At 37.7% G+C, this 17933-nt stretch overlaps 1 protein-coding gene across 5 annotated transcripts in view; it reads left to right on the plus strand.

The window, feature by feature from the left end:
- The first annotated feature begins 530 nt into the window (after positions 1 to 530).
- rimbp2b (RIMS binding protein 2b) overlaps positions 531 to 17933 on the plus strand; it is a 97722-nt gene continuing 80319 nt past the window's right edge. For all 5 annotated transcript variants that reach the window (XM_026244734.1, XM_026244735.1, XM_026244736.1 and 2 more), the window contains exon 1: positions 531 to 673. The gene's annotated coding sequence lies outside the window, so the exon portion shown is untranslated. The remainder of the gene's footprint in view (positions 674 to 17933) is intronic.

Raw genomic sequence — 17933 nt, forward strand, 5'->3', positions numbered from 1 at the left:
TACAGTATGCTGCTAAGAAAACACCACAGAAGATGGGTAAAGAATAGCTCCATCATTGTTCAATGGAAAAATTGTTGTTAGTTTTAATAAATAAAACATTTTCTAAAAAATCAAGGATATTTATCTGCCATTTTTTTCATTTTGCTGTATCTAAAACGTACCGAACTGAACCGTGACACCAGTGTATCGTATCGAACCGAACCGTGAATTTTGTGAACCGTTACACCCCTAATATATATATATATAAATATATATGTATATATGTATGTATGTATATGTTATTTTATTTATCTTTTTAAGTCTCATACTCGGGGCATTTTTCTCTCTTTTTTTTTTGCTTTTAAAAATACAGTACAAAGGTCAATATTACAACTACTTGCATATCTGTTTTCTAATTTAATATTTTTTTTTAAATGTAATTTATTCCTGTGAATTTTCAGCATCATTACTTCAGTCTTAAGTCTCATGTGATCCTTCAGAATTCATGTTAATATGCTGATTTGGTGTTGGTTTCTGTGTTTTCCAGAAACTGAGGAATGAGGTGTTTCCATTGCATTTATCCGAGTTATCGCCTCAGCATGTGGATGCGTTCCGGCTGCTAGAGGACAGGAAACACAAGCTCTCACCCGAGACCGCCGCTCTCTACCTGCTTCGACAACAGCACAAGCTATTGGTCAGTCTGCGTTCATATATTCTCCTAACCTTATGCCAGTGATCTTTTAGGGTTTAAGGGTTTTGGCTTAGGAAAGTAAAGATGGAAGTGTTATGTTCTGCATAAATGTTTGCTTAACATTTGCTTAAATTGATTTTAACATCACACAAACATATACACACACCAGATATTTGATGATTGGATGTGTTGAGCCTAATGTAAATGAATTGCAATGATTAAATGCACACACCAGCTTACAATGCTGTCACATTATGTTACCCAGTAGAAAGTGTTTGTGAGTCTAGGTTTTTTTCTTTCAGTAGCATCCAATCCAGTTAAAGGTGTGTTGTTCACAGAATACTGGATTACATGTACTGAATTTAACTCCAATGTATTGAGTTGAGTTTTATTGGATTATGAAGTGCATGTCTTTTATTGCCATCAGCTTATGCTGTATCACAAATGTAATGGTGACATAATTATGCAGTTCGCTTGTATTATCTCTGTTCTGATGATTGCACATCATCAACTTAATGTGATCACGTTGTACGTTCGGTTTTCTTTCTCAGTCTCGATTTCTTTTTTTGTTTCTCATGTTGTCTGTATTGTGGACGCACAGAGCTCCTCTCACCTGTTAGTTGCTTGGAAACAGCATTTTTATAAAAGCAGTCAATTAGCATATCATTTATCCTGTTTTGATGTGTCACAATTTCGCATTGATCGTTAACTGAAAATGAGCATGTACTGTAGGAGTGGTGCTTTTGTTTGTGTCTATGTGGAGGGGCGACCAGTAATCAGCTTCTTTTCAATGCATATTGGACAACTCTGTTTTGAGGGAACCCTGAATTGTGATGAAAGAATTAAGTGTTAATGGAAAACCATCCGTGCAGAATAGCATCTTGAAAAAATGTGCATTTGGAGTGGTGTTAGCAAAGTGAGCAGTAAGGTGTTGGGCTTTTAGATATGGAAAAGAGTTTGTTTCCTTTGACAAGATGATGTTTTTGGCTCATTAATTAAACTTATTGAGAACTGTCACATTATTCACGATTCATATTGGTTTCAAGCAGATGCATATAGGAACCATCTGAAAACTGAGGGGAGATTGTGAAATTTTACTAACAGATAAAAATGTAATTTTAGGGCTGTAAATTTTTACAAATTTAAGATATTTATAAAATACAGAACATACAGAACTAACAAATATTGCTACTTACTATGCAATCACATTATAATTGCTGTTAATAGTGTTCATCGTCTAGTTGACTACGTCTTGTATTCATTTTTCAGAAAATTCCTGTCATATGCACATAAACTGACAGTCACCACTTATTAGCTACTAATAAATATTGTAGAAACTTAATTTTCTGTATGTTGCTTTGCAATGATTTGTATCGTAAAAAGCGCTATACAAATAAACTGGAATTGAATTGAATATTTATTAAATATATTTAATGCAATATTTAACATAAAACACCTTGATTTGAATAAAAACATTTTTGTGAAGAATTATGTCAAAGTAAATAATTAAATTTAAATGCAAATGTTATATAACATATATAATAAAAGTTTTCACATAATAATATTAATAATGCTCATGCATATATTAGTCATCAATTTTAGATTTTTCTCATCGAACAACCAAAATAACGAATACCCCGATACAATCCGGACCGGTCACGGTTTTACGCTGCCTGAAGGAATACAGAGTCGAGGATAAACAGAATAAGGCTTTTAATATATCCAACACAGGGGATATCCAACATGGAGCACAGAGGTAGACACACGTAAGTAGCAAGTGAGCACAAGTGAGAAGACCCGACCACACAGAACTGAAGGGACACGGCTTATGAACAACAGATAATTGGGGAAACACAGGTGGATGGAATCATTAAATTAACAGGGACATGGAACACATGAGGAAGATAATGGACACACCTGGGAACTAATCAAACACGGAAAGACAGAAACTGGGTCACGGGCAAAAACACATTAAATGAGTCCAGGTGTGTGACAGTACTCCCCCCTCCCGGTAGGTGCGTCCTCGCACCGTAGAAACAACAGGGGGGGGCGTAGGTGGGAACTTGGGAGGAGGTTCCGGTGGAGGACGGACTTCCAGGAGGGGGCCAGCAGACAGGGACCACAGAAGGAGGAGCCAGGGAGGAGACGACGGAGGAAGGAGCCAGGGAGGAGACAGGAGCAGGAGGAGCCAGATGGTCCACCAGAGACCAGCCAGGACGGAGATCCAAGGTGGAGTCGACGGCGGGAGGAGCCATGGTGAAGGAGGGGTCGACGACACCAGGGGGCCGACAGGCGGAGTCTGCACCGGTGGGTGAGGAGCCCAAGATGGAGCAGCACAGCCGCAGAGCCAGGGGGACGTCGAGGTTCCGGAGGGCCTAGGTGGAGCAGAAGGCTCAGGCGACCAAGGCGGAGGCGGGGTCCTGGCAGACCGATGTGGAGCCGGAGCGACCGAGGATGGAGGTGGAACCGGAGGGAAGGAGGAGCCTGACAGAGCCGGAGGGATGGAGTGACGAGGTGGAACCAGAGGAGTGGAGTCCCGAGGCGGCGGATGGTCGACGACTGACCAAGGTGGAGCCGGAGGGACGAGGGAGCCCGGTGGAGCAGGTGGGATGACAGGCCACGGTGGAGACGAGGGAACTAAGAGCCAAGGCGGAGCCGCTGGGTCGAAGGACCGAGGAGGAGTCCAGGGCTCGGAGGCTGGAGGCGGAGACAGGGCCTTAACACGCCAAGGCGGAGCTGGAGACTGGCAGTCCAGCGGCGAACCACCGCGCCCCGATGGCGCGGACTGAGGGTGAGCTGCGGGACTGACTGGCACCAGCAGGGATGGCGAGGAACTGGCTGGTCTAGGAGGAGGAGAGAGGAGAAGGATGGGAGGAAGGACAGGAGGATCAGGACTGGACGGAACCAGCGAAAGAGGAGTAGAGGGACCAGCAGGTTTGGGAGGAGGCGGGAGAGGGAGGCTGGGAGGGAATACAGGAGACACAGAAGATTCAGGGCTGGGCGGAACCAGCGGAGACACAGAAGATTCAGAGCTGGGTGGAACCAGCGGAGACACAGAAGATTCAGAGCTGGGTGGAACCAGCGGAGACACAGAAGATTCAGAGCTGGGCGGAACCAGCGGAGACACAGAAGATTCAGAGCTGGGCGGAGCCAGCGGAGAAACAGAAGATTCAGAGCTGGGCGGAGCCAGCGGAGATACAGGAAACTCAGGGCTGGGCGTAACCAGCGGAGAAACAGAAAACTCAGGGCTGGGCGTAACCAGCGGAGAAACAGAAAATTCAGGGCTGGGCGTAACCAGCGGAGAAACAGAAAACCCAGGGCTGGGCGTAACCAGCGGAGAAACAGAAAACTCAGGGCTGGGCGTAACCAGCGGAGAAACAGAAGATTCAGGGCTGGGCGTAACCAGCGGAGAAACAGAAAACTCAGGGCTGGGCGGAACCAGCGGAGAAACAGAAAACTCAGGGCTGGGCGGAACCAGCGGAAATGGAGCAGAGGAAATGACTGGAGGAGGTAGGAGTGGGAGACTGAGAGGGTATACAGGGGAATCAGGGCTGGACGGAACCAGCGGGGAAACAGGAATATTAGGGATTACCTCCGTAGACCAGTCCATCAGATCCAGAACTTGCTCCATATGACTTTCAGAGACTGTATACAGCTCACCCTCAGTCGCAGGAGTGTGGGCAGGGCTTTCCTCCACGCCCTCGATCTCCACGAGGACTCCCACGATGCACGGTGTTGCCGGCTCACACACCTGGTCAGTCGTGCTCTCGAGATCCTGTTCCCTGACAGTGGATGGCTCGGGCTCTGCGGCTGCGGTGGGCTCTGGCTCCGTGCGGCGTGATGGTGGCTGGCTGGTCTCTGGGTCGGGAGTGGGGCTGGCGAGGTCCTCTATGGGGCAGACGGTGAGAGGTGACCCATTTCTCGCCAGAGTCCACTCCACGTATGCGGCGAAATCCTCTCGAGGACCATCTTCGGACGACAACGCTCTGCATTTGGAGTTCAGGCTGGTGTTGTAGAAGGTGCAGAGCGCGCCGTCCGGGTAGCTGGTGGCATTAGCTAATAAGGAAAACTGTCTGGTATGGTCCTCGAGAGAACGTCCTTCCTGCTTCAGCAGGAGGATGAGGAATTCGGGACGATAGAGGGGATCCATAGACACTAAGAAACGAAAAGACTGTGAAAAAACAAAAGCAAAACGGAGGGAAGAACACGCAGTTTTCTATTTTCTCCTTTAGGTCGGGTCTTCTGTCACGGTTTTACGCTGCCTGAAGGAATACAGAGTCGAGGATAAACAGAATAAGGCTTTTAATATATCCAACACAGGGGATATCCAACATGGAGCACAGAGGTAGACACACGTAAGTAGCAAGTGAGCACAAGTGAGAAGACCCGACCACACAGAACTGAAGGGACACGGCTTATGAACAACAGATAATTGGGGAAACACAGGTGGATGGAATCATTAAATTAACAGGGACATGGAACACATGAGGAAGATAATGGACACACCTGGGAACTAATCAAACACGGAAAGACAGAAACTGGGTCACGGGCAAAAACACATTAAATGAGTCCAGGTGTGTGACAGGACCATTGCAGATCCTAGACACCAGATAGGGCTTTCTGCCGTGTTGACCAGAGGTTCTCAAAGTGCCAGGGGGTCCACAAAATAATTAGCTATAGCCTGAATTAGCTTATACACTTCTAAAATGTAAAAGTTTTAAAAGGATTTACTGTATTTATTTTTTTTTTTTTTTTTTTACATTTTTCAGATATTTGACCAAAATAGTAAAAAAAAAAAAAAGTCGGCACGCGCATTAAAACACAGTGCTTGCCCATGTTTACATAATTGCTGATGAAGTTAGACCAGCATTGTGACCACATTACATGCCTTCCACAGACCTCTAATTCCATTATCCTTCTTATTAACGCTTAAAAGGACCCAATCTGGCCAGACTACTTCCTCTTTCTGTCTCTGTCTTCTTTTTCACAACCAAAGAGGCTGGTAATACCTAAAGAAAGCTGTCTGTTAGCATTCCAATTAATCTCATTGCTATTGCTTTTTTTTAGCCAATCATCTGAGGCGTAAATGTCATGTGATTAATCACTCTGGGGCTGTGGGGAAATCGCATCATGATAATGTTAATTGGCTAATCACACCACAAAAACATGCAAAGTCCAAAAACCTTCACTAGTGTATATCCTAAACTGTGATGTTAATCTGCAAGCATTAAAACTAGTCCCAACGGGTGAGGGGACTATGAGAGGCTAATTAGAGGCTGTCCACCAGTATGTGATCTCACATCTCTTCACACACTCACTTCCCTGTCTCAGCCCTGGAAACACTCACACACACACACACCTCAAGTATCTCTTATCTTCAACAGTAAAGGAGTGTGATATGGAGCCTGCAGGTGCACATGCATACACACAGGGTCCACAGTGAAAGCCAATGATGGATGTAGTAAGATTTCTTGTCAGACATTCTTTCATTAAAAATACCCTTCCTGTTCACATGACAACAAATTACTGCTGTTTTCCACTCTGGGAAATAATGGTTCTTTATTGGTATCCATGGTTTCATGAAGAACCTTAAATATCCATGGAACCTTACCATTACACAGAAGGTTCTTTAAACTAGAAAAAGTACACTAATCACGCTAATCAAAATTTTGATTACTTTATAGAGTGTTGCCAGTCTCTTTGGCCTCCCTTAATGGGTTTTGTATCTAGGGCTGAGAATCCATACAGATTTCCTGTATAAAATATTTGATTATGTTCTGTTGTGAATCAGCCCGATTAGCTTTGATTCTGATTCATTTGGATATATTTCAGATATAATCTCATTTTGCTTAAATACAAACAACATTTCTGTCTGCTAAAGCTGTAAATTATAGAAGACTGATTCGGACTGGTTCACAAGAACTGGCTCATACATCAAAACCAGGCAACACTAGTTGTGTATGTATCTGATACTTCATACAAGTACTGTGCCACATTATACAAATTTTGGGCTCAGTAATAATATTTTTGAAATTAATTAATGCTTTTATTTGAGAATAATCATGAATCATTAGTCATTAAATTAAATAAAAGTGACAGTAAAGATTTATTTTTTTAATTAACATTAACAATTGACACTGAAGACTGGAGTAATGGCTGCTGAAAATTCAGCTCTGCCATCACAGAAATAAATGAAAATATAATATAATATAATATAATATAATATAATATAATATAATATAATATAATATAATATAATATAATATAATGTATTAGTGAACGTTTATTTTAAATTGTAATAATATTTCACAATATTGATTACTTTTGATCAAATAAATGCAGCCATGGAGAGACAGAAAAAAAAAATCTTACTGACCCCAAATGTTTAAACTGTAATGTAAAGTAGGTAGTAGTCATATTGCAATCCTTTTCTCTGTTGGTGAAATAGTTTTATTTCTGGCTTAATAAGGTGAGAAAAGCAACATGATGTAGCAGTGTCACACATCTGGATAAAAAGGAAACACCTGACATCTCCCTTTCTCTCTTTCTTTTGTCTTTCTTTGAATATCTCCAATTAGAAGAGATAAAAAGTAAAAGAGCTGATGACACAGGAGAAATCAGCAGCGTTGAAATCTCGTCCTTCTCTGCCAACTTTCACAATCGTTTTTGAAGGATGAAAGAGTGACGCAGGAGCTGGAGAGATGAGAGGGGGATGCCTGGAGGAGGAGGATGAGAGACAGAGTGAAATCATAGAAGCAGTGATGTAAGAGAAGCCCCCATAGGTCTCTCTCCTATCCGTCTGTCAAGAAAACCACACCAGCTCTTTGGCTCTACCGCAAATTACAGGGCATTACAGATTTGCGTTTATTTCTAAAACACTATAATTGTACTTTTTTTTTTAATTCTTCACTGCTTTTATAATAGTATTGAAGGATAACAACATCAGAAAAGGTTCTTGAAAATGAAGCAACATGCTGTTGTTGTTGTAAAAGAGAGTTCAGTGCGCCTGCGTCCAGGTGCGGGTTTACAGGTTAAGACATTAGCTAACAGTATTTAGCAGCTAACATTAACAACAATGATGCATTTGCAGAGTTTTTCCAAAGAAATATTCTCTGTTTAAAATAATCATTTTAGTTTTATTTAACAACAACAACAACCTGGTTCTCGTTGTAATTGAATTTGATTCAATGCAGTCTTTAAATATGAATCCAAATGTATTAATTAATTTTAAGATAATAAATAAATACAATTAGCTAAGTTGAGCTAAGCTATAATACACATACAACCTAAATAAAGGATAATCCGAGAAGCATTTTCATACATAGGATTTCAGTAGAGTAATGTGTGCCTGATTCAACGATGCAGGAATATGTGGGTGTAAAGACTTTGTGTCTGTGTGTTTCTGTGTGTGTGTGTGTGTGTGTATCTCCTCTAAGTCTGTGAAAACGAAATGTGACCTTCATAAGAAGATGAAATACACTGTGAGCAACAGACATTGATTTCGCAGCAATTACTGCCATTCTCAGCTCAGCTAGTGCATAAATATTGATGTTCTGTGTTGAGACGTTCAACATTCAGTGGGTGTATATGAGCATGTCTGTGTGTATTTCCATCCTTTTACTTTCTCTTTCTGTATGTGTGTGTGTGTGTGTGTGTGTGTGTGTGTATATATATATATATATATATATATATATATATATATATATTAGTGGTGGGCATATATTATTTTTTTTAATCTAGATTAATCTCACTGTGATCTTGAAATTAATCTATATTAAAATGGCTCATTCGAATTTGCCAAAGGCATTCAGAATATGTGTGTTACCCAAATAAAATTGACAAACAGTAAGTCTTTGAGAAGGGGTTTATCAAGCTAGGTGGTGCATTAGAAAAGAAGCTCATCTCCTGTTTCCAAAATGCATCACAAAGTGCTCGAAAAAGCTGTAAACTAATTCCACATTGCACAAGGTGCAAACAACATTACTCCTGTTTCACACCAATGTTTAAGTTTTTTTTTTCAAGTTTGTAGGTGTCAAGGTACAGAAACCTCCATATGGACCAGTATCTGTAAATGTTAAGCCGCAAAAGTTGTTTGAAATATGAATCCATGTTCTGGGCGTCTCTGTGTGAAATAATGAATGGCAGAGACTTGCGGGTTTGTTTACTACATAGACTGAAGCGCATGACGCTTGCATTAATTTCAGCATCTGAGCTTCAGAGTTCTCTCTCCATCAAGCAATCTGAACTTTTCAGTTCATCTCTATGGACGCACAGCTAACCTGTATTTGATGCTCTGTTAACTCTTTGTGAAGGCGCACGACTCACCGTCGCTTTACTGATAGCGCTGTTTCTCACACATGCAAAGCGAGAGAGAGTGAGAGTCTTACCACGCTGAATCGCCACGCTATATGTAAACTATTCTTTGTTGTCTTCTCCTGTCAAAATAATGGAGTTCATTTAGAATTATTAATATTCATTTTCGAACAAGCAGAAGTGGGCAGAGCTAATGCGCAAATGGCAATTTCATTGGCTGGTGCTGATCTGGTACCGTCCCTGTTTTGATTTCAGCAAACCAGTTTGATCGAACGCGGACAACGTGATTAATATTCATGAACCCAGCAGCTCATCAATTCATAGTGCATTGTTTATACATTAGTATGATAGTAGAATTAGTAGTAGTATTATCTTTTAATAATAATTAATATGATCTATTACTATTTTTTTTTTACAGAAACCCTCAATGACCAAAAATATCTTAAGCATCACCACCAGTCTTAAGTTCAGTTAAAATGCAATATGCATTCATTAGGCCTAAAAGTACATTTTTACATAAAGGCATTGTGTTAGAAATATTACTATATTTTAGTGAAATGTATGTGATACTGCTACTACTGTTGAAAATATTTATAATACTTTATTACATGTATGTATGTATGTATGTATATATATATATATATATATATATATATATATATATATATATATATATATATGCTTTACACATTTGCATTAGCTATTATTCACATTCTCTATTTTTCTCTTTACACAAACACACACGCGTAAAAGCAGAACACCACACATCCTTCCAGGAGACGTGTCAGACGTCACAGTGAGAATGCAATCCAAATCTGTAACATCTAATTTTACGCTATCAGAAGGAGGGACAAGTTCAATCTCACAGCCTTTAATTAGATCTCTGGCACTGGAGGTGTGTGTGTGTGTGTGTGTGTGTGTTCACATACAAGCATCTGTGTGGTTGTGCTGGAGAAGCAGCAAGACGCATTCAAATCTGTGTGTGTCAGATTTGTGCGTGCATGTTTCATGTTATATGGTTTTTACAAAGACAAGCTCTCCATGTTTAAAGAAAGATAGTTCACTTAAAAAATACAAATTTGCTGACAATGTACTTACCCTTAGGCCATTCAAGATGTTTGTTTCTTCATTTAGAACAGATTTAGAGATTTTATCACTTGCTTTTCAATGTATCTCCTGCAGTGAATGGGTGCCATCAAAATGAGAGTCCAAACAGCTGATAAAAACATCACAATGAACTTACAACTCTAGAATAATTAGCACAACTCCAGTCAATGTATTTGTAAAAAATAATTCCATCAAGGTGTTTTTAACTTCAAACCATTGCATATGAGCCCTCTGTGGTTACTTTCTACAATGAAAGTTGTCTTGTCTGAATGAGGAGAGAAAACAATGTTTATGCGTGGTTAGTGAAAAACTAAAAATTTTAAATCACTTGAATAAAGCAATGAAACACATACAGAACAATGGTTCCTGGGACTTTTGAGAACTGGAGCTTGTAGCCTAGAATTGTTCTTTCTAAATTATGTGAAATTCATCTTGTTTACTCACTCACAGAAAACAATATATTGATTTTACATTTTGTAGAAAGGGTCTATGCGAGAGGGCGTGGACTATTATGAATATTATACACACTTATTTTCTACAAAAAAAAAACCATTTTGTTATTATTATTGTTATTATTATTATTATGAGGAAAAGAGCTGAGAATATTTTTTTTCAGGTTTTTTTTTTTTTTTTTGATAAATTGAAAGAACATCATTGTTTGTTACATTTATATTTTTACATCAAGCTTTTGAATGGCATAGTAATAGTTATAGTTTGGAAAAAGTCTAACTAGTAAAATGTTTACACATTATGTGAAACCTAATACAAGTATATCAATAAATAAAAAGAGACTTACTCATGTTTATGATCTCTGCTGAATAAAGCACTTCATTCTTTTTTCTGAGGAAATTCAAATCTCAGATCCTGAGGTAATCCTCATCACATCTTCTTTGGGTGAATTATGTCTCATTCCTCTCAGCGCGACGCAAACAGTAAAATAAAATAAAAAAAACTTGAAGAACAGTCTCGTTGCTTTGTCTTCTGTTGTATGGGCAATAACAAGCTGCGAGCTTCACGTGAAACATTATAATCTCAAAAGCGCGTTCAGTGCGGGGGCGTGGTCACATTAGATATAATGAAAGGAGACGTGTAAAACGGACATTGCGTTGTTTTATCACAGAATATTTGTTTTCAGCAGCATTTGTTTAGTTTAAAAGTAGACATGTCAAGCTTTCTATAGATATCTCTCTCATGTCTCTTTGTTGAGTATTCACGGAGTTACAGTTCATTATAATGACGTGTGTCTAAATGAAGATCACTGCAGACCAAGGCTGCAGACAGCGCACCTTGTTTGTTATCTTTATTTTATAAATGCTCAAAGTTTTGTTGTTATTATGTCTGTATACACATAAAAGTAGACCCTTTACAGATTTGATTTATGTATTGCTCTTATCTGTATGATCAAAACTGAAAGTGTAATTTAAGTTATTTTCGGGGTTATCAGTATAAAATGCCTATACTCGTGAATCGACTCCAGAGGGTTAAAATGCCTTATGAATTTGTTTCTTACAAACATGCACACTACATGGATTAATGTGATGTTTTTAATCAGCTGTTTGGACTGTCATTCTGACATCACCCATTCACTGCAGGAGATCCATTGGTGAGCAAGTGATATAAAACTAAATTTCATTTTTGTGTGAGCTATTCCTTAAATGCACATGCAGAGGAGTGCATGTGCGACATTTCCAGAGGAGGGTTAGGCTGCTCTCACTTTTGATATTACCGGAATCTCAGCAGGTCGGAACCAGTGGGAGAGAGTTTTGACACTAACGTGTGAGAGAAGAAGCAGGAGGTGGTATAAAAGTGAACTAAACAAGAGTGTATAGATGAGAGACTGCACATTTGGAGCTGCTACAGTACATTGGTTATTGTATTTAAGGCCTCCCAGAGTAACACTTGGACTATAATTTAGTGCACCAACACTGTAGAGGGTTCAGACTGAAATAACAACACTTTATGTCGAAATGATCAACATATTGGGTTCAGGTGTATAATTCATCCTAGTTTCAGCATCAGATGGTCTATAGAAGTACAAGTACAATGTTAGAAGTACAATCTGTTCAATATTACAAAGAAATAAGGCAATAATTGGAATAAATAGCTTATTCAAATGGTCAGTTTCTGAATGGCTTGCTTCAATGCAACTTCCAGGAGTCAAGTGACTTGAAATTAAGTAGCTTTCTTCTGCTCCAATGAGCCATTTAATCTTTGGGTTTTTTCTACATTTTGAGCTTATATGGCTTAAATCTTTTAAATAGAATGATGTTCTTATTTAAGAGCTTAGCTGTAGAACTGTTGTAGGTCAGTATTTATGGGTAGTTAAAAAAAAATGTTTAAACACGATATGCTCAAACTAAACTATTTTAGCTAGATTTATTTATTTACTTGTCTACTTATTTGCTTATTTGTTTCAATTTTAATTTTCAGTAATGTATTTTACATTATTTACTTTAATTATTAATGTAATTATTTAGTTATTTTTTTATCTTAAATTTTGTTGTTTTATTATTTTTAATTATTATATATAAAATTACAGTTCTAAAATGATTTATTTTGAAGACATAGTTTCCCTTGTACACTGATTTAAATGTTAACAAAAAAAATGGTGTTCATGGATATCTTTTAATTCATATAATCTATCCACATGTCAGTAAAATAGCCTCTTCCTGCCTAAGTGGGTGGTTGTTGGCTAAAAGAAGCTGAAATGTAGACCACACTTGATGCTGATCATCAAAAGTCTGACCACACATTACTAAAACCATCTTACGGTTGCGAACGGCACAAAGCATGCTTTTTGTGGGCCTCGAGGCCATCAGCAATACAAAGGAAAATGCTTGATTAGGCATTGAGCTTGTAGTTAAGCTCCACTCTACAGTGTGCTTGATTCAGCACCATGGTCAGCTCCTTTAACAAAAGTGCACTAAATTCCCTCAAACCACGTCTGTCCTGCGCCAAAGAGGCAGTTTGTCAACACTTCATTAAAGTCTCATCAAAGAGCTGTCTAGTCATCATGGTGAATAAATTATTTGAATAAATTATTAACTGTTACATTTTTGCTCAGTGCCTTGTGGTGTAGAGATATTACAACAGAATCTCACTGAATCTTCACACCGTTTGAATTTCTAATCATTTTGCTATAGATGCAGTCTTTTTTCTCTTCTGCCAGCTGAGGTATTTGTTGATTTTTAAAGAACATTTGATAAAGTAACTCTTACTTTATTGTAGTCATATTATTATAACACTTGTCTCATTACTCCATTTGAGGCACAATGTGACAAGATTGCCGTGATACAGTTTTTCTGTCCACAAAAAAAAAAAAAAAAAAAAAAAAAAAATGCTGCATCACACGATAAAGTCAGAGCCAATCAGAAGGGTGAGTGAGATCTAGCTGTATGCATGATAACATATCTGGTTTTCTAAATGCCATCTTAACCTTCAAAATGTTTACTATTGTCAAATGATCATCAGATTATTAGACAGTTCTTGTCTTTACAATGCACCACAAACCAGTTGAATTAATCCAATTAAACATTATAAAACCAATAGAATAGCATACTGTTAAACACTTAGCCTGATTTCTTAACATATTGTTAACTACATAGTCTAATAGCTTAGCTTGCCGTTAAGAACATTAAGACTTTCTGTATTTGTATTAAGATAAACTGTTTGTGGTCATATCTCTCAGTGTGTCTTTTCTAAAGGGAAATTTGAACTTGGGTCGGTTAAACCTCCTCTGTAACTCAATCAACAGATATGGGATCCGTACACACCATTGCGGTATTGAGTTACGGTGACACCACTCAAGTCTAATGTCATTCGTCCACACTTCTGGAACCTTCTTGAGTATTCAGATGTATCTGTCTAGAGAGAACGGTAGTCTAGTCTGAGTGTTTGAGGGACGGGCGCTGGTCGTTGGTGAGGGAAGAACACGATGAGAGACATTAGCTTCCAATACTGCTCGGTGTGTGCATGTGAAAAGGTAAGCAGAGAGAGAAGAGTGATTGTAGATATTGCTGCTATAGTGGTCAAGACTGCATGAGCAACTAATATACAAGTCTACTTTCTGTGCTTAAATTACAACTAGATTTCATTGGAGATCATTTATGCTTTCAGAGCACTTATCATGTTTATTAATTCATGAATTTATGTATGTATAACATGTGAATATTGTATATGCACAATGTGGTCAATAGATTTGAGACCACTTGTGAAAATGCTTCAGTTTTGCATTTATTTCACATTTAGTTTAAAAAAGATTTCATTACTTCGCTTATTTTTTAATGTGGTCTCAAACTTTCTGACCATAAAAACACTTTTTTATATATATATCTGAAGGGAAAAAATATTTATTAAAAAAGAATACATGTAATTAATCAAAAGTGACAGCAAAAAAAAAAAAAATTAATTTCAAATAACTGCTCTTATTTTGAGGAAAAAATCTTGTCAAAGATTAGTTGTTTTTTTTTTTTTGCCAAATATTAGCTTGACACTGAAGACTGGAGTACTGAGTGCTGAAAATTCAGCTTTGTCAACACAGAAAATTAAATATTAATTTAAACTTTGAAATATATTAAAATAGAAATGTATTTTAAATCGCTATGATAATTCACAATATTGCTTTTAACTGTGTTTTTTTTTATTTAATGTATATATTGTATTTATATAGTTGTTTGGCTGGGCAACATTTCAAGAGTTTCACTTCAACAATCAACAATGTTTGTAGTACAGAATGTCCTGAGTTATGTTGCTAAGTACATTTGTAAGTGTGTGTGTGTGTGTGTATGCAAAATTATGTGTGTCCTCATCAAGCTGGCTTAATAAGTAGTTTATGAAGACTTTGGTGCCTTTATTGTGTAAGAATGTCTCTCACATTACTGTAACTCATATTGGGTAATACAGCAAGCACCTCAGTGGTGTAAAAAGATCAGCTTAAGGCTACGGAAAGTCTGATCTCTAAACATCTCTGATGTTCGCACCCTTTTGCAGGGTCCATTTCTCTTTCTCCTCTTCTCCTTTCCCCCATCGCTTATCTATTTTCCTCTGATAATTCTCTTTTCCTTTCACTGCAAGGCTAAAATTCAGCTGAAATCTCTGGACATCACCTTTCTTGAGAGCTCACACCATTAGTTTGTGCCCTGTGGTTTATCGGTTGGAAATCAGTAATACTTTATGATTTCCATGTTTTCAAGTTAGATTGGTTGCCATGTGGACAGACGGTATGCAAATAAATCTAATTATTAAATCTATTTTCCTGCAACATTCTGAACTGCATTTTTGGAATTGCTGCTGTGTTACCAAGGTAACATTCCAGTTCAGAATAAATCAGCAGTGATGTTCAGCTTTTTGTAGGGTGTACTAGACACACACACACATACACACACACACACACACACACACACACACACACACACACACACACACAGACACACATGTATGAGGCCATATAGCCTGCATCCTTCAGAGTACTCACTTCAAGTGCTTTGCTCTTTAAAATGAGTAGGCTGTTGTGTTGCTCAATTCTAAATGGATCAAAATTTTTGTTTACGGTAGAAAGAGCATTAAAGAATCAGTCATAAAAAAATGTGTGTGTATAGTATATATAAAAAATGATGGAAGTGAAAGTGGATGTAGTGACAGATCTACATCAGAATTAAAAAGAAAAGTACATGTATGTAGGCGTGGCACTCAGAAATTAATGCAAAATGATAAGAGAAGTCTACCATATATTACCAGAGAGATCTGTTGAGTATTGTATTGTTGAGTATTAGATTTTTAATTTTATTCTGGCTGATGTGGGCAAGAGCACTGTCATGAGGTGTCCATTGAGCCGTGGGGTCTTTAGTACATCATATGTAAAAACTTCAGAAAAATGTAAAGTCATAAATTGCTTTTGATCACTGTGCAAGTGCATTATTTGTGTTGGTGTTGGTGTTATGGGTTTGTTTCACACTCCTCAAGTATAGTAAATCCAGAAATCAGTTGCAAGAAAAAACAAACACATACACACACACACACACACACACACACACACACACACATATATATATATATATATATATATATATATGCACACACGCATACATACATATATATATATATATATATATATATATATATACTTACTATGTATGTATGTATTCATACATACATACATACACACACATATATATATATATATATGAAATAATGCCTTAATTAAAATATTACAATGCTTGCATGCCTGTGAGAGGATTTTGCTTGGTGGTAGAGAATAGAATATATCATTTTTCACTTTATAAACAAAACCGAAATCAATTAAAAGGTCCACTCAGTGTGTGTCTGTGGTAGTTTAGGCTTTCTCTTGCTGCATTGGCTGTATGAGCTGGAGTTTTGGGAAAACTTTAGGAATATAGATGATCTTCTGCACCAGTGATGACTCATTCACACGCACATGCACACACACCCTGCAGATATAAAGTAGGAGAAAGCAGGTAGAAGAGAGATAGAAAGAAAGAAAGAAATTACTGTGATGGAGTGAGAAATACAGTGCATGCTTGGTCACTGACACACACATACACACACACACCTGATAATGCATGCATACACAGTTACTATACATTGTTAACTGGAGTCAGATTAGCCTTAGTCATCTCACATGAGAAAATTCTGGCTGACATTTATATGTGTGTTTATGCATGAGACCTCCTATATTTATCTGTATGTGTAAGCATGTGTGACTGTCTTTGACATTCAGTCTTGTGACTCTAAATCCACATCTTGCATTCCATTTGAGCATTTTATGCATGTGCATGAGTGTGTACATGTGTAGGTAGGGGTCTCTATATGCATGCATACTTTGCATGAAAACACGCCAAGCCCAGTTCATAATGCATGTTTTGCGCATTTCGTAATATTTCAACTTGAACAACTCTTTCACATTCGATCACTTCTTGTTCATAACTGAGCCACATTCAAACACCGTAAACCAGACAGGCGTCTGCTCTCCAGGGCCCGGGCGGACTGACTGAATGTGAGCATGGAAAGAATGATTGATGTGTGATTTAAAACAAGATCAAGCTTTAGAGAGTGACGAGGGTTGGTTTGGACACAGTAGGGTGCCTGGAGTCTGGTGCATTCAGTGTTGCTCCATGAGTTGTAAGCTGTAATTGCTTTTGATATTGGTTTAGTAATAATTACTATGGTCATACTGTATCTTATGTGGGACCACAAATTTCGATTCATACATCATCTGAAAGCAATGCATATTACTAATCAAAAATTAAGCTTTCTACAAATAAAAAAAATTTAGTTTGATCTACAAAATATCTTCATTATATCTTCATATCTTTGTTTCGGAATCGGTTGGGCTGTACTGGTATTGCTGTATGTTTTAAATCACTTAGAAAAACATATTTATTTATAATATTTATATTAACGAAAAAAAGTATTTTCTATTTCTAAATTTTAAAAGAAAATCTATTTATTTATGTGATAGCAAAGTGGAAATTTCAGCAGCCATTTGTAGTCTAGTGTCACATGATCTATAAGAAATCATTCTAAAATGCTGATTCAAAGCACAATAAATATTTTGTATTATTCACAATGTTGATAACAGTTGTGTGGCACAATATTTTATTGGAAACCATGATACATTTTTTTTTCCGATTTCTTTGATTCATGACATTTTCAAAAGAACCTCATTTATTTGAAATAGAAATCTTTTGTAACATTAAAAATGTCTCTACTTTCTCTTATGATCAATTTAGTACATCCTTGCTGTATAAAAGGAGTAATTAAAAAAATAAAAAAAATTAATTACTAACTTTTTGAATGCTATTATGTTGGTTTTATATTGCTGTGC

The sequence above is a fragment of the Carassius auratus genome, unplaced genomic scaffold (assembly GCF_003368295.1).
Source record: "Carassius auratus strain Wakin unplaced genomic scaffold, ASM336829v1 scaf_tig00007301, whole genome shotgun sequence".
In the NCBI taxonomy this organism is placed as follows: domain Eukaryota; kingdom Metazoa; phylum Chordata; class Actinopteri; order Cypriniformes; family Cyprinidae; genus Carassius; species Carassius auratus.